This window comes from Dasypus novemcinctus, chromosome 10 (assembly GCF_030445035.2).
Source record: "Dasypus novemcinctus isolate mDasNov1 chromosome 10, mDasNov1.1.hap2, whole genome shotgun sequence".
NCBI lineage: Eukaryota > Metazoa > Chordata > Mammalia > Cingulata > Dasypodidae > Dasypus > Dasypus novemcinctus.
In genome coordinates this window covers 60,343,024-60,361,575 of record NC_080682.1, presented here as the reverse complement: position 1 = coordinate 60,361,575, position 18,552 = coordinate 60,343,024, and the positions used below count along the sequence as shown (strand labels likewise).

The window sequence follows — 18,552 nt, the reverse complement described above, 5'->3', positions numbered from 1 at the left end:
GATGTATGATTTCAACTACATGACATTCTGGAAAACACAAGACTATAGACAAAATAAAAAGATCAGTGGTTGCCTGGGTCTCAGGGTGAGGAGAGTAGGGATGAATATGTGGAGCAAAGAATATTTTTAGAGTGCAAACTGTTCTGTAGATACTGTAACAATAGATACATGACATTATGCAGTTGTCAAAACCCATAAACTACAATACAAAGAATGAACTATAATGTAAACTATAGACTTTAGTTAGTAATGTGCCGATATTAGTCCGTAATTGTTACAAATATACCATACTAATGAAAGAGGTTAATTCTAGGAGGAAGTACATGAGGGGAATGAGAGAAATTTATGAGAAATTTTTCTGTAAACCTAAAAATGCTCTAAATAACAGTCTCTTAAAATGTTAGGAAGAAAAAAATAATTACTAGATAAAACTCATTTATTTACAAGTCCTTCTTTAGATTATGTGAAGGGTTTTGTAGTTTTAAAAGAAGTATTAACTCTTCCATCAGACTTCCATAAAATATCTGGTCATGTCTGCAAGTAATTAGATTTTACAAACATTTGTTCATTTGGCAATTTTATGGTATAGTAGAAAAAGTACAAAATAAAGTAAATAATATAGACTCTTGAAAAGTTGCAATTCTGATCCAGGTAGATTAATAAAGGATGGATTTCTCTGCATATAAAACAACTATAAAAAACAGCATAAAATATGTGAAATTATAATTAGGCATCAGACAATGAATGAGGATGATGCCTGAGAGATGCAAAACAAAGAAGATAAGCCCTATGATTGCTATAGTTTACTGCATGCAAAGTTTCCAGACTACAGTACAAAGACAAGACAACCTTAGGAGACAGAGGTAAGAGTGTGGGGGAGACCAAGACAGCTAGAATTTCAGAGGAAAGAATATTGAAATAAGAGCTGCACAAAGAGTAGGTTTCAGAGCTCTGCAAAAAGTCTCCCTCTAGTCTTCAGATAAGTACCCATCTGTGCATGCATGTGCAGAAACTACTAGAGTCCGGAAGAGTTCCACCTAAACAGATTAGAAGTAACAATCCCCAGATCCAGGAATAATTACTTTTCCCTTCAACTAGAGTAGCTACCATCATAATTTCACGGCTATCATATAGACTATTCAGTAGAGTTTTTCATAGGTAGTGAGCAAAATTGTCACTGGATTAAGTGCTGCTCTGGACCCGCATGAAGTCTAAAAGCAAGGCCCAAAATTATCAAACTTTTTTCAAATATTTAACTGAGTCCCATAACAAAGCTCAAAAATATTTATATCCAGTATCCAAAAGAGTAAATACGTGATATCTAGTGTCCAGTCAAAACTTTGTAGGCAGAGGCATTCTGAGAAGATGGCATCAGAGTAGGCAGGCAGGGCTCAACTCTCTCACAAAAACAACAGAGAAAGGGCCAAAAGCTGTCTGAGGAACATGCTTTGGGGATCAGCAGACCAGGACAGTGCTACATAACCCACAAGAGGGTGAAGACATAGAAGAAGAATCTGAAATGATACTTGTGAGTTAACTAAACCCCAGAGGTGGCTGGGAAGTTCACCCATTCCCCAGCTTCAAGCCATGCAGCCTAGATAAAACTCATGGGCCACTGCAGCTAACTAAGAGAGGAACAGATAACTTCCTCCCTGGGAAGAGGGTGGGTGCAGCAAAGGGTGGAGAGTGGTTTCTCTTCCATGAATTTGGCCAGCAGAGCCTACTTACAGTCTCAGCTCTGGTCAGATCATAAACACAGGAAAGTGATGAATGAAAGAAACACCTCTGTGGAATGGTTCACTGATGAGTGCCATCTAATGGCCAGCCAGGAAACTGTAAGGAGAAAAACTGCTTTTAGGTCTCTCTTACCAAACCCCTGGGAGAAAATCTGAGCCCTATTAGTGAGACACTGGTGCAATACTGATAACCTAAAATGGGTAGTTTTAAAGACTCAGATTAAGCTGAACCAAAAACCAAAGAAGAGCCATGGGGATGGGGGAAGGAACACTAGGCAAGAGAGAGAATTTGACTGTCAGAGTAAATTCACCAACATATTCAGCAGACTAGTCATCTGCAAAAAATTACAGCCCATACTAGGAAACAGGAAGACAATGCCCATCCAAAGGAACTAACCAAATATCCTGAAGAGGAGATATAGGATTTAAGACAATATCAGTGATAATCACACAAATCTCCTTAAATCAATTCAATGAACTGAAGGTCAGTAGGACTAAAGAGACTAAGTATATTGAGAAGACACTGGGTGAAAATGAAAACAATTTGAAAAGCCTGCAAAGAAAAGTAACAGTGCTATGGGAGTGGAAGACAATGGATGAGATTAAAAATACATTAAAGGGATGTGGATGTTGCTCAAGCAATTGAGCTCCTGCCTACCATGTCAGAGGTCCCTGATTTGGTTCCTGGTGCCTTCTGGAGAAGACGAGCAAGACAGGCGAGCTGGCTCAATGGACAGGCACAGTGAGCTGATGCGACAAGATGACTCAACAAGGATGCACAAAGAGCTGAGGTGGCTCAAGTGATTGAATGCCTCTTTCCCATTTAGGAAGTCCCAGCTTCAGTTCCTAGTGCCTCCTAAAGAGAAGATAAGCAGACAAAGATAGCACACAGCAAATAAACACAGAGAGCAGACAGTGAGTGCAAGCAACAATGGGAACAGAATAAATAAATAAGCCTTTTTTGAAAAATACATTAGAGTCACCTAACAGCAGATTTTAATTGAGGACAGAATTAGTAGTATCAAGAAGAACTTGAAAAGACCAGAAGAACAGAAAGAGAAAAGAATGGTAAGAATGGAACAGGGTCTTAGGGAATTGAATAACAATATGAAACAAACTACACATCCCAGAATGAGAAAAGAATGGAAAGGGGCAGAAAGAATATTTTAGGAAATAATGAAACTTCCCAACCTTTATGAAGGACATAAATATCAATATCCAAGAAGAACAACATACCCCAAACAATAAATCCAAATAGACCTACTCCAAGACACCTACATTTCAGAATGACAAATATCAGAGATAAAGAGAGGATTCTGAAAACAGAAAGAGAAAAGCAAAGGATCACAAACAAGGGAACCTCAATAACCATGGAGATAAGAACAAAGTAGTATGATGTATTTAGATACTGAAAGACAAAAACTGCCAGCCAAGAATTCTGTATCCAGCACTGTTCTTCAAAAATAAGAGTGAGTTTAAAATCTTCATAGACAAACAAAAACTGAGAGAGTATGTTAACCAAAGACCAAAATTACAAGAGATACTAAAGGGACTGCTGTAGCCTGAAAGGAAAAAACTAGGGCAAGAGATTTGGAGAAGCATGTCAAAATGAAGATTATTAAGAAGGGTAAATTAAAGGGTAAAAAGATAAACAATAATAAGATAGCACAACAGAAAACCAAAGGATAAAATGGATGAAGTCAGTAATGCCTTTACAATAGTAACATTGAATTTAATGACTTGAAATTCCCAAACAAAAGACATAGACTGATAGAATGGATTAAAAAAATGAGCCATCTCTGTGCTGTCTACCAGAGATTCACGTCAGACATAAGGACACAATCAAGTTGAAATGAAAGGTTGGAAAAAAGATATTCCATGCAAATAGTATGCAAAAAAGAACTGGAATAGCATACTAATATATGACAAAATAGATTTTAAATGCAAAACTGTTGTAAGGGATAAAGAAGGCCATTATACATTAATAAAATTGGCACTTCACCAACAAGAAATAACTATAATAAATATGTATACACCTAACCTGGGTGACCAAGTATACATGAGGCACACACTGGCAAAACTGAAGGGAAAAATACATGTCTCTAAAATAATAGTTGGAGACTTCAATACATCACTCTCAGCATTGGATAGAGCATCCAGACAGAGGGCAAATTAAAAAAACAGCTTGAATACTGTGATAAATGAACAAGACCTAACGGACGTTTATAGAGCATTATACCCTAAACAGCAGGATATACATTTTTTTCAAGTTCATATGGATCCTTTTCCAGGATAGACCATATGTTTGTTTATAAGACAGGTCTCAATTTTTTAAAAATTGAAAATATACAAAACACTCTGATCATAACAAAATGAGGCTGGAAATCAATAATGGACAGAAAAAGGGCAAATTCATAAATATGTGAAGTTTAAACAACACATTAGTATCTTGAAACAAATGAAAATAAAAACACAACCTATCAAAACCTATGAGGCAGTGACTGCAGTGGCGGCGGCTGCACTAAACAGGTCACCTGCAGGTATTTTATGCATGAGGTTTGTAAGGAAGGAGGTAACTGTTGCTACTCGCATGACCTCTCTGACGGTCCATATGGTGTAGTGTGCAAGTATTTTCAGCAAGGGTACTGTATTTATAGAAACCGCTGCAGATATGAACATAGCGAACCATTGAAACAGGAAGAAGCAAGTGCAGCGGATCTAAATGCAAAATCATCCCTTGCTGTTCCTCAAGTCTTTCATCGATAGATAGTTGGACCACTTGTCGAAATGAGTGCAAGCGAAGCTGAGTCAAGAAATTCAAACTTTGCAGCTGTTGTAGGAGCAGGCACAGAAGACTGGGTGAATGCCATTGAGTTTGTTCCTGGACAACCCTACTGTGGCCGTACTGCTCCTTCCTGCACTGAAGCACCCCCTCAGGGCTCAGTGACCAAGGAAGAATCAGAGAAAGAATAAACTGCTGTGGAAACAAAGAAGCAGCTTTGCCCCTATGCTGCAGTAGGAGAGTGCCGATATGGGGAGAACTGTGTGTGTCTCCATGGAGATTCATGTGATATGTGAGGGCTGCAAGTCCTACACCCAATGGATGCTTCCCAGAGATCACAACATATAAAATCTTGCATTGAGGCCCATTGCATTGAGGACATGGAGCTCTCATTTGCTGTCCAGCATGGTAAGGACATGGTTTGTGGGATCTGCATGGAGGTAGTCTATGAGAAAACCAACCCCAGTGAGTGCCGCTTTGGAATTCTCTCCAACTGCAATCACACCTACTGTCTCAAGTGCATTTTATCTTGAAATTGGGGTATTCTAATTGGGTTTTTTTCTTCCTTGTATTTCAGCTAGCTTCTAGGTTAGTTGTTATATCTGCTTTTTATTTGAATTGAGGAAACCCTATGTATCAGTTAATAGACTCTTCATGCTTTTTCTGAGGAGATTATGTTTAATGGATTAGCCAGTTTAGGCACAGTGAGCAAATTCACCTAGCTCTGAATGTATGTTTCCTGACATTTTACATTTTCCACTTTCCTATTCCATCCATTAAGCTAGCCAGTGATCCACCATCCTTTAAAGATTGTTCTCATAACTGAACAAAACTGCATAATCTAAACAGAGCAAAGTTACAAGAAATAAATTTATTTAAACCAAAAAAAAAAAAACCTATGGGACACTGCAAAGGCAACAGTGAGGGAAATTTATAGCCCTCAGTGCTTACATTAAAATAGAATAAAGTTAAAATTGAAGACCTAATGCCCACCTCAAAGAACTAGAAAAAGAATAACAAACTAATCCCAAACCAAGCAGAAGGAAATAAATAATAAAGATCCAAACAGAAATAAATGAAATTGAGAACAAAAAAACAATAGAATCAACAAAGCCAAAAGTTGGTTTTTTTGAAAAGATCAATAAAATCAACAAACCCTTAGCTAGACTGACCAAAAAAAAAAAAAAATAGGAGGGGAAATTACCACTTATGCCACAGAAATAAGAGAGAACATAAGAGGATACTATGAACAACTGTACACCAAAATGCTAGACAATATAGATAAGGTGGACAAATTCCTATAAACACCTAAGCAGCCTACGCTAACCCTAGAATAGAAGACCTCAGTAAACCTATCACAAGTAAAGAGACTGAAACTATCAAAAACTTCCCAAAGATGAAAAGCCCATGACCAGATGGCTTCATAGATGGATTCTACAAATCATTCAAAGACAATCTAATGCCAATCTTGTTCAAGCTCTGCGAAAATATTGAACAGGAAAGAATGTTACCAAACTCATTCTATAAAGCCAATATCACCCTAATACCAAAATCAGATAAAGAAACTGAAAAAAGAAAATTGCAGACCAATATCTGTAACAAATAAAAATACAAAAACCTCAGCAAAATACTTGCAAACTGAATCCAAAAGCTCATGAAAAGAATTATACACCATGATCAAGTTGGTATAATCCCAGGTGTGCAACGGTGGTTCAACACAAGAAAAGCAATTAGTGTAATAAACTATGTTGATAATTTGAAGAAAAATCACATGATCCCCTCAATTGATGCAGAAAAGGCATTTGACAAAATATGGCATCCTTTCCTGATAAAAACACTCCAAAAGATAGGAATTTTAGGAAGCTTTCTCAGTATGGTGAAGTGAATATGAAAAACCTGCAGCTAGCTTAGTACTTAATAGTAAAATACTGAAAGCTTTCCTGCTGAGATCAGGAACAAGCCAAGAATGCCACTACCACGACTGTTATTCAATATTGTGCTAAAAGTTCTAGCTAGAGCAGTTAGGCTAGATAAAGAAATAAGAGGCACCCAGAAAGGAAAGGAAGAATTCAATATTCACTGATGATATGATTCTATCTTTAGAAAATCTTGAGAAATCCATAAAAAAGGTAATAGAATTAATAGCAGGATACATAATTAATACACAGAAATCAGTAACTTTTCTATACACTGCTGAAGAGCAATCTGAGGAGGAAATCATTTTTAAAAAATCATTTATAATAGCAACTAAAAGAATCATTTGTTTAGGTATAAACTTAACCAAGGGCATAAAGGAACTGTATTCAGAAAACTACAAATCATTGCTAAAAGAAACTGAAAAAGACTTAAATAGGAGGACATTCCATGGACTGGAAGACTAAATATAGTTAAAATGTCAGCTCTATCCAAACTGGTTTACAGATTCAGTGCAATCCCAATAACAATCCTAAAAGCCTTTTGACAGAAATGAAAAAAGCCAGTTTTCAAATTTATTTGGAAGGGTAAATGGGCCACAAATAGCCAAAAATGTCCTTAAAAAGAAGAACAAAGTTGAAGGACTCTCACCTCCTGTCATTAGAGCATATTACTTACCTACACTGGTAAAAATAGCATAATTGGCATAAAGATAGACAGATTACCAGTGGAACCAAATCAAGAACTCAGAAATAGACCCTCCCATCTGCTGTCAAGCCCATCCAGCTGGGCTAGAACAATCTAATCAACAAATCGTGCTGGGAGAACTGGATATCCATATCTAAAAGGAAGAAAGATGACCGTATTTCACACCCTATACAAAAATTAACTAAAAATGGGTCAAGAAGCTAAATATAAAAGCTACAACCATAAAATTCCTTGAAAAAAATGTAGGCAAACCATCTTCAAGGTCTTTTAGTAGGTAGTAGTTTATTATACCTTACACCCAAAACATGAGCAACAAAAGGAAAAATAGATAAATGGGACCTCCTCAAAATTAAACACTTTTGATCTTCAGAGACTTTGTCAAGAAAATAAAAAGGCAACCTACTCAGTGGGAGAAAGTTTTTGGAAACAATATATCCGTTAAGGGTTTGATATCCATGTTATATGAAGAGATCATACAAGTCAGTGATAAAACGGCAAGCAACCCAATTAAAAAATACACAGAAGACTTGAATAGACATTTGTCCAAATAGGAAATATAAATGGCCAGAAAGCTCATGAAAAAAATGCTCAACATCACTAGATATTAGGGAAATCCATATAAAAACTACAGTGAGATACCATTTCACAGCGAATAGAGTGGCCATTATTGAAAAGACAAACAGAAAACTACAAGTGCTAGCAAGGATGTGGAGAAATGGGAACACTCCTTTATTGTCAAGGGGAATGTAGAATGGTGCAGCCTCTGTGGAAGACAGTTTGACAGTACTTCAAGATGATGAATATAGAACTGCCATATGATTCAGCAATCCTGTTACTAGAAATATACACAGAATAACTGAAAGCTAGGACACAAGCTGACATTTGCACACATTATTCACAATTGCTAAATTATGGAACCAGCCCAAGTATCCATCAACTGGTATATACACACAATGGAATACTATTCAGCTGTAAGAAGAAATGAAATCAGGACACATATGACAACATGGATGGACCTAGAGGATATTATGTTGAGTGGAATAAGCCAGACACAAAGGACAAATATTTTGTGGTCTCACTAATATGAACTAAATATAATAAGTAAACTCTAGAGTATATGTTACTAGGAAATAGAAGACAGGTTGAGAGTGGGAGATGATGCTTAATGTATGTAACATTATTAAGGTAGCCTGTGGAAGTAAATGTCAACTGAAAGAAAACTAGAGAATAATCTAGTTTATGTAGAACATAGTGATTTTGGTAATGGATGAAGATCGTGGTTAATAGTATAAATATAAGAGTGCTCGTCTTTCACAAAGTGCTAAGAATGTGGTGGTACATGGGAAAACTAAAACTAATGTAACTTATGGACAATATTTAACAGTAATATTGTTGCAGCAATGACAACAAGATACTTTTTCAATACTAAGGGACAACAATAGGGATAGTATAAGGGAGTATGGGATTTTTACTTTTAGAGTAATGAAAACATTCTAAAATTGACTGAGGTGATGACAGCACAACGCTGTGATGAAAATGAGAGCTACTGTGTGTATACTTGAATGGATTTTACAAGCATGGGACTGTATAGTACAGGAAATCCAGTGGTGGATGATGGACTTTGGTTAACAGGAAAAATATAAGAAAATTTTCTCCAGAACAGTAGCAAATACATAATACTGTAGCAGTTTGATATAATTGATGAATTCCAAAAAGAAATACTGGATTATGTTTGTAATCTGATCTGTACCTGGGCATGATTGAGTTATGATTAATCGGGCATGGCATCTCCACCCAGTCCCCACCCTTTGGTGGGTAGGGACTCAGATAAAAGGCATGGCAAAAGACATAGTTAGAGCTTTTGATGCAGAGATTTCTGATCATAGAGTTTGATGCTGAAGACCTGGGAAGTAAGCACCCAGAGGAAAGAGAAGCCAGCCCCAGGAAGGAAGGAACCTTGAACCCAGAGAAAAGAAAGCCCCAGGAACTTAGGAACCCAGGAAGCCTGAACCCTCACAGGCATCATCAGCCATCTTGAGCCAAATAGAGTTTGGTGAGGGAAGTAACTTATGCTTTATGGCCTGGTATCTGTAAGCTCCTACCCCAAATAAATACCCTTTATAACACCCAGCAGATTTCTGATATTTTGCATCAACACCCCTTTGGCTGACTAATACTAATATAGGGTGTTAAAACAGGTGGATTGGGGGAAAAATACACCAAATGTGAGATATGTTGTTAGTAGTAATATTTTGACAGTACTTTTTCATAGATTTTTTAAAAAAATACTGTAGTTTTTAAAAAATTTCTCTCCTGGCCCCCATCATTGTTTCCACTCACTGTCTGCTCTCTGTGTCTTTTCATCGTGTGCTCGTCTTCTTTTTTAGGAGGCACCGGGAAAAACCAAACCTGGGAAGTCCCATGTTGGAGGGAGGCACCCAATGGCTTGAACCACCTCCACTCCCACTTGTTGTGTCTCTCCTTGTGTTTCCCTATTGTGTCTCTTTCATTTATAGTTTTTAACAAATGTTTCACAATAATGCAAGCTGTTGATGGTGGGGAGATGTGTGGGAGCCTTGTATGCTGATATGCATGCTTATTTTGTAAATTCACAAATTTTACTATATATTGTTTATGTATGTTCATGTATGAATGATATACTTCAGTAAATTTTTATTTTGAAAATCTTAGTCATTCAAGGAAGCCACAGAATCAGTCAAAATTTTAAAAAAGGATACAGATGATAGAATTAGTAGATAACATTAAAGTATTTATTATAACTATTACAAATATTCATGAAACTAAAGGAAATATTAAAATTGTTAAATGGATTCATGGAAGATATATATATGAATAGATCCAATTGAACTTCTAGAGAAGAAAACTATAGTGTCTGAGATGAAAAATACACTTGAAGTTATTAAAGCATTTTAGACACTGAAGATAAAAAGATTAGTGAAATTGAAGACATAGTATTTAAAATTATCCAAAATACAATGCAGAAAAGAGACTGAAAAAATGATAATAGATCAGGGAGCTCTAGGACAACTTAAAGTGACGTGATATTATGTAATTGGAGTTCTTGAAGGTGTGTTGTGGTGGAGTGGGTGGGTGGTGCAGAAAAAATATTTGAAGAAGAGAAGAATATTTTTCCAGTAATAATGAAAATTACATATCTGTAATTCCACGTATCTGTGACTCCTCAAGCAAAAGAATCCCAAAGAAAACTATGCACATCATAATTCAAGTGATCAAAATGAAAGTGGCCAGGCCAAAAAAAGCATATTACATAGAAAGGACCAAAGGTAAGAATGATAGCAGTCTTGTTCCCTTTCCCCCCCTGCTCTGTCCCCTCCCCCAGCCCTGCTGTTTTTTGCTGTGACCATTCACTGCATGATCTTTTGTATCTTTTTCTCTTTCTTGTCTTCTCTCCTTGTTTTTCTCCTCTAGGATTTACCAGAATTCAATCCTGGGGCCTTCTGATGTGGAGAGAGGTTCTCTGTCACTTGTACCACCTCAGTTCCTGGTTTCTGCTGTGCCTCACCTTGACTCTCCCCTTCGTCTCTCTTTTGTTGCGTCATCATCTTGCTGCATGACTCACTTGCATGGGCACTGGCTCACTGTGTGGGCACTCAGCTCGCTGAGCAGGCACTGGCTCACCACACAGGCACACTTTCTCTTTTTCTTTTTAACTAGGAGGCCCCCGGGATCGAACCCAGGTCCTCCCATATGGTAGGTGGAAGCACTATCACTTGAGCCACATCAGCTTCCCTATAGCAGTCTTTATATTATAAACATTGCAAGTCTGTACTTTTGGATTCCCTAGCAAATAAACGTACATACAATCCGGGCTATTTTATTTAGTGAACTGCTGTGGTCATTTCTTAGATCTCATCTAACTTGGACTATCCACAGCTTTTGATATCATTCATTGCTTCTTCCTCCTTGAAACATTTTCTTCCCTTGGTTTTCAGGGGCACTTCTACGATAGTTACTCTCTTAATTTTCCCATACCTGACTGATCACTTTCTCCTTTGCTAGTCCCTATTTATCTTCTAAAACCTCTTGTCTTTGAAGTAGCCCAGGACTAAATCCTTCTACCTCTTCTTTTTTCTATACATATTCTGTTGCTGATCTCATTCTGCCCCAAGGTTGTCAATAATATTTCATATACTGATGATTCCTTCATTTATATACTTAGACCTACCTTGAGTTCCAGACATGTTCTCCAACTGCCTGCTCTATATCTCTATTTGGTATAGAAATATAGATCTCACATTTATGTTCAATACCAAACTTAAGCTCCTCTATCCAAACTTGTTCCTTTTCCGGTTTTTTCCATCTCTATTAATGTCACCTCAACTCTTCCATTTGCTCAAATCAAAACCATGATTCATCCTTGACTTTTTTTCTCTTACACCTCTCTTCCAACTTCTCAAATCCTAATCTGAGCCTAAAATATTTCTTGTCTGGCCTCCCTGTTTCTAACTTTGCTTTTCTTTAGTCTAACCTCACCACAATATCCATAGTGATCTTCTCCAAATGTATGTCAGGTCATGTCAGTCATCTAAACAAAACTCTCCAGGGAGACGGACTTGGCCCAGTGGTTAGGGCGTCCGTCTACCACATGGGAGGTCCAAAGTTCAAACCCTGGGCCTCCTTGACCCATGTGGAGCTGGCCCATGCGCAGCGCTGATGCGCGCAAGGAGCGCCCTGCCACACAGGGGTGTCCCCCGCGTAGGGGAGCCTCACGTGCAAGGAGTGCACCCCGTAAGGAGAGCCGCCCAGTGCGAAAGAAAGTGCAGCCTGCCCAGGAATGGCGCCGCCCACACTTCCCTTGCCGCTGACGACAACAGAAGCGGACAAAGAAACAAGACATAGCAAATGGACACAGAGAACAGATAACCGGGCGTGGGGAATTAAATAAATAAATCTTTAAAAAAAAAAAAAAAAACAACCTCTCCAGAAGGCTTTCTAACACACTCTTAGTAAAGGCCATAGTTCTTATAATGGCTTTTAAGCCTCTAGCCAATATGCTTCCCCCACCTACTACCTGTCTGACCTCATTACCTAATACCTCCCTCTCACTTTATTCTATGCACATCAACTTCCTTGCATGCTGTCTATTCAAAGCCATTAGACTTGCTGCTTACCTAGAACTCTCTTGCTTCTCTCAGGTTTTTACTCAAATGTTATCTTCTCAGTAGAACCTTACCTAACTACCCTAATTAATATGGCAACCTCCTACTCTCACTCCTACCCTCTTAACCCTTTCTTATTTATTTCCAGAGCCTTACCACCATCTGATATACTATGTAATTTATTTGTATGTTTGTCTTTTGTATGTCTCCACCATGAAGGCAAAGGTTTTGTCTGATTTGTTTTCTGCTATGTTTCTATTGCCTAAAACAGCGAGATAAGCATTTAAATGCATGTTGAATGTATGAGTTGTATAAGGAAATAATATAATTAGAAGATCTTTCTGAAAACTATGAAGATTACATTTAAAACCAACTTTAGGCACTTCACATTTATTTATTAATCTCTCTGTTACGTGATCATCTCCAAACATCCTATATGTTCATCAGTTTTTCAGATACTAAAGAATTTTTTACCTTCATATTCCTAAAAGAATTTTGTAAAATTATGTTTCTGCTTGTGCATTGTTATCTAAAAATTTTATCCATTATTGCTAAGTATGTTATTATAAATTTTGCCCTTTTAGTTAAAAACATTTATATCACTCTTCTCAGTGTATCCATATGAATCTTTATAGCATAACCATTTGAAATATGTACACAAGTAAGCCCTTTAACAGCTGGACATTTTACATCAGTACTTTTTCTCCTCAAATTCATAATTTCTGTTCCACTCCCCCACCAAGTTTTATCCTAAATTAATATATTGTATATTTAAAATACTTATTGACACCTTATAGATAGTTTTTCTAGGACAAAAATTTAAATTTATTTTTTAAACTTCTTTTTTCAAAAGACTATTAAACATATTCTTGATTCAGTTATCATTACAATTATTTCTGCATACAGTGTATCAATAGACAAAACAGAAGATTACATTGCTTCATTAAGATGTATCAGTGGGGAAACGGACTTTGGCCCAGTGGTTAGGGCGTCCGTCTACCATATGGGAGGTCCGCAGTTCAAACCCCGGGCCTCCTTGACCCGTGTGGAGCTGGCCATGCGCAGTGCTGATGCGCGCAAGGAGTGCCGTGCCACGCAAGGGTGTCCCCCGCGTGGGGGAGCCCCACGCGCAAGGAGTGCGCCCGTGAGGAAAAGCCGCCCAGCGTGAAAAGAAAGAGCAGCCTGCCCAGGAATGGCGCCGCCCACACTTCCCGTGCCGCTGATGACAACAGAAGCGGACAAAGAAACAAGGCGCAGCAAATAGACACCAAGAACAGACAACCAGGGGAGGGGGGGAAATTAAATAAATAAATAAATCTTTAAAAAAAAAAAAAGATGTATCAGTGGATGAATATTATTTATTGTTAAAATGAGACAGGATTCAGCATCAGTTCTATTTATATTTTTCAATTTTTGCAGATATAAGCTCTTCACAATTAAGTAAAAAGGAATAGAAGGAATTTTGTTATGGGAATGTCTCAATTTTTTTTTACTTTGAGTATTACGGAAAGAAACCATACAATGTGTGTCATCAAAAATTAATGACTTGTCTCTCTATTAGTTTTACCTAAAATTCTGTTGGAAACAACTCATTGAAAATCACTTAACTTAGAAATCAACGATTATTTCCTCAATTATTAGAGCATTCACATTCTCTATACCTAATAGATATTTTGAATTGTCTTTTTGTTTGGTACTCTCGAGGTGCAATGAGAAGTGAACCTTTTTTTGTGAAGTGTGACTAGGGTGATTTAAAAGCAAAATAGAATTGGGGAACCTGCACTTCTATCACAGGCCCCTTCTCTAGGGGTTAGTTCTCTAAGGGTTCAGTACTTGTGTAAGTTAAAGATCAAGAAGTCGATTCCCATAAAACTTGGTCATGCAGTCCTTGAAAAGTCTTCATATACTTCTGGTTCTTGATAATTAAAAGTGATGGTGGGAGCAGGTGGGCACAGTGGTTGAGTGCGTGCTTCCCATGTATGTGGTCCTGTGTTCGATTTCTGTGCCTCCTAACAACAAAAAAAAGTAGTGATGCAAACAAGTCATCTTACCTGACTTATATCAAAGTTTTGTATACCCTCTGCCCTATGCCCAATATGATTAAATTCACGTACTGTTGTAGCAGTGAACCTTTATTAGTCATTCCCAAAGTATTTGCAATCTAGTCTAGTTAGTGTCATGCTAATTATCATTTCTTCCATATTAATTGCTTGTGGATTGCTAAGATGTAAGTATAACTTTTAGGTTACTGTTCCTTTTTTAAAAAAACTCAATGAAGATTATCCTGGGCACAAAAATTAAATCAGCGTATTGTACTTAGAATTTCTGTCATGAAAATTATCATACCTCTGAGAAATATCACATTAAGTTGTAAGTGAAGACTGTCTTATTGGAAGTAAAGAAACAAAAGAAACCATTAGCATTGTTTTCCTGATATCTTAAATATTATTTTAAAGACTATTTGAAATAAATTCCTGAGGGATTTTTTTCTTCAGAGGACATATTGTTGGTTTCAGAGTTGATAGATTTATATTTCAAGGAAAGTAAATATTAATATAGTTTAACCATTTGTTTTTTAATTCTTAAAGGCATCTCCTGCTCAGGACTAGAATTGCTTTTAACTAAAAAATGTGTTCTAGTGTCATCTTATCCATTATGTTTTATCTTTTTGTTAATATATTTTTTAATTTATTTTTTAAAAGATACATAGATCACACAAAATGTTACATTAAAAAAATATAAGGAATTACCATATGCCCCACTCCCCACACCCCCGCTTTTCCCACAGCAACAAGTTCTTTCATTAGTGTGGTACATTCATTGCAATTGATGGATACATTTTGGAGCACTGCTACACAGCATGGATTATAGTTTACATTGTAGTTTACACTCTCTCCCAGTCCATCTGGTAGGTTATGGCAGGATGTATAATGACCTGCACATGTTTTATCTTATACACTTAGAACATATTATCAAAACATTATAATTGCTGCCACACCACAAAAGGCTAATGGACATGAGCATTAGATTGACTTTTAATAACATTAAAGATTTGATACCACATTTTGAAATTTTATTGTGTTATTCTGCTTTTAATGGGTAGTCTACAACAAGTTGTTTTTAGTTAAATAGCAAGATTGCTGTACATGACAAATGAATATTTATAAATAACATATTCAATTAACTTAAATGTCAAATTAACCATAAACTTGAGTGTATAATCCTCAGGAAGAAATTTATCTCCTTTGATTTTGTTGCCATTATTTGCTTTTAACTAAATCCATTTATATAGGCAAATAATGAAAGTAGTACAAAACTTCTATATGCTAAATAATATGCACCCATTATATGATTCCCTACACTAATTATTTAGTGATTCATTTTTAAACTATTTTAACTGATTATATTCTTGTATTTCATTCAGCTCTACTCTGAAAATATTTCTACTTTTTGAGTTAATAGAATCTTCTTAACTAAGTAATATTTCTTAAATTCCCAATCTTGTCATTTGAGATTTCTACATGTTTGATATGGGATAGTAAAGCAGTATTGATATAAAAGAATAATATGCCATTCTCATTTGTGTATAAAAACTGCAAAAAGTAATAGTTGTATGCAGTACATCTTTAATGTGCTCCAGTTAGTGTTCGCAAATATTTAGAATTGACTGTTAGAAAATTATGGCTGACCAAATTTTAAGTTATTTAGGCTCTTTGTAACATCAGTGCATGACAAAGTTTCTGGCATCTTCCCAGAAGGATAAACAAAATATTTATGTAATTTAAAATTAGAGCTTGAATAGTAATCTAGATAAGTAGGTCTTTCTACATAATATTCAATCCGGGTTTCAGTGTGCCCAACTCAGCTATAGTTATATTTAAAACTTTATGCCAAAAGTCCAATGATGAATGACCAGAACCAAAGCCTTAACAATGTTTAGAGATGGAAAGCAGGAATAAAATGCTATAATTGCTTAGTTTTAATTTTATGATATATGATTAAGTATTTCTGGAACCAATAACCAAGGCAAATATTTCTGATATAAGAAAAAAGAATAGACAAACTTACAGACCATAATTATCTTAAAACTGTATATAACTAAAAGACAAGTAAAGGATAAAAAGCCCCAACCACCTAGCAATTTATCCATCAACCTTTGAAAACATATTCATACCTATTGTAGTCAAAACGCCTTCAGGAAGTCAGCATTAAGATGTAACACTGGAAAATTACACCCCTTAGAAAATCCTATAGAACAATATACATGATGTTAAAGCATGTAAAAACGCATATGGTAAGTATTTTTCAGTTAGCTTTTTTATTTTAAGGAATTTCTTAATCATCTCAAATATAGTGATATTGTCTATGAAAACTGTTTTCTAAAAATCATAAAATTTACATTTTTATCTAAAATATTTAAATAGTACATAGACTGATATTTCAATTAAGAAATTACATGTACACATTGACATTTCTTTATAACTTGAAAATGCTAAAATTTTCTATTATATTTCTTTCATGGTTTAATATTGCATGTTAGTAATTATAAAATTAGAGTTAAATGATTTTCATAAGCAAATTCAAATGCTATTTCATAACATACAGTTTCCAAACTTAATTTGAGGGGATTGATATGGCTGAAGTGGTTGAGCACCTCCCTCCCACAAAGGAAGTCCTGGGTTTGGTCCCTGATGCCTCCTAAAAACAAAAAAAGGGCAAACAAATGAAAACATCAACCCAGGGAGTCCAATGTGGCTCAGTAGTTGAATGCCGGCTTCCCCGTATAAGGTCCCAGGTACCTCAAAAAAAAAACCTTAATTTGAATATTTCTTAGTGATGACTTCCCAGGTATTAGATGATATTTGTACAGTAAGACAAAGGGTGAATTCTTGACCTGTAAGTTGCATTAATTTTTTTCTTATTTCTCCCCACTCCCTTATTGTTTGCACTTGCTGTGTCTGTTCATCTTCCTTGTTTCTTTAGGAGGCACTGGGAGCCAAACCCAGGACTTCTGATGTGTGAGGGAGGTACCTAATCCCTTGAGCCACCTCCACAGCCTACTTTCTTGTGTCTCTCATTATGTTTTTCCTCCCTTTGTCTCTTGTTGCTTCATCTTCTTACATCAGCTTGCCTTCTTTAGGAGGCACTGGTTCCCTGCTCCCTGCTTTGTTGTGTCTCTCTGTATGTTTTTTCTTCTTGTGTCTCTTGTTGTCTCGCCATGCCTGCCCATGGTGCCAGCTCACTGTCTTCTTTAGGACGCACTGGGATCCAAATCGGCAACCTCCCATGTGGTAGGCAGGAGCCCAGTGGCCTGAGCCACATCTGCTTCCCTTGAGTAATCTGTTATATACTGTATGTACTGTCCAATTACATTCAGAGTGGAAGGGAGGGTAGAATGCTCTACATGAGCTTAATAGTTTATTAATATGTTCCCAGTATAAGTGTATGATAACCAGCAGGAGTGTTATAACTATCTTGATGTTTAATAAATGTTTACAGCATATCATATTTTTTAGTATCAAATATAGCATTAAACAAAAAGCTCATTTAAAATCAATTAAGGTAAAGCATCACATATTTAATATAGAGATAAGTTTTCATAATTAAAAATAATCACATTATAACAATCTGTAAGTGACAAAATGAGTAACAATTCATAAAATAATTGATATCATATTTAATGAATTAATAAATCAATAAACTATTCACTAATGAAGTGATACAATAAATATTTATGAAAATTGAGACTAAAGCCTTTAGAATTCTTTTTCATGGGCCCTCAGATCCGTAAGTAAAAATTTTAATAATAATATATTGAAAAGAATCATTTTATATCCCAAAATACCAGATTTTTACCCAAATACTGAACTCATTTGTGAAGATCTGACTCATTGTACCTTGCATCTTTTGATTTTTTCAGTTTTTTTAACAAATCAATTATACTGATACATATTAATAAAGCATATAATTCATCCAAAGGGTACAATCAATGGTATTTGGTATAATCCCATAGTTGTGCATTCACCACTTCAATCATTATTAGAGGATTTCATTATTTCAATAATAATAAAAATAAAAAAACAGATAAACAAGAAAATTATTCACATCTCAATTTCTATGCTTCCCCTGCTGTACATTACTGCTATTTCTGGCTATTCTTGCGCAATTATTTATTTATATATTAATGTTTTATTGAAATATATTCACATAACATATGATTTATCCAAAGTATGTCACCAGTGGCTTTTAGTATAGCCAGTCTTGTGCATTC

General features: G+C 36.0%; 1 protein-coding gene and 1 pseudogene across 1 annotated transcript in view; both read left to right on the top strand.

The window, feature by feature from the left end:
* Nucleotides 1-18,552, top strand: part of ELP4 (elongator acetyltransferase complex subunit 4) — a 287,779-nt gene that overhangs the window by 26,607 nt on the left and 242,620 nt on the right. The gene's annotated exons all lie outside the window — the stretch shown is intronic.
* LOC131280041 (E3 ubiquitin-protein ligase makorin-1 pseudogene) lies at nucleotides 618-5,792 on the top strand (annotated as a pseudogene).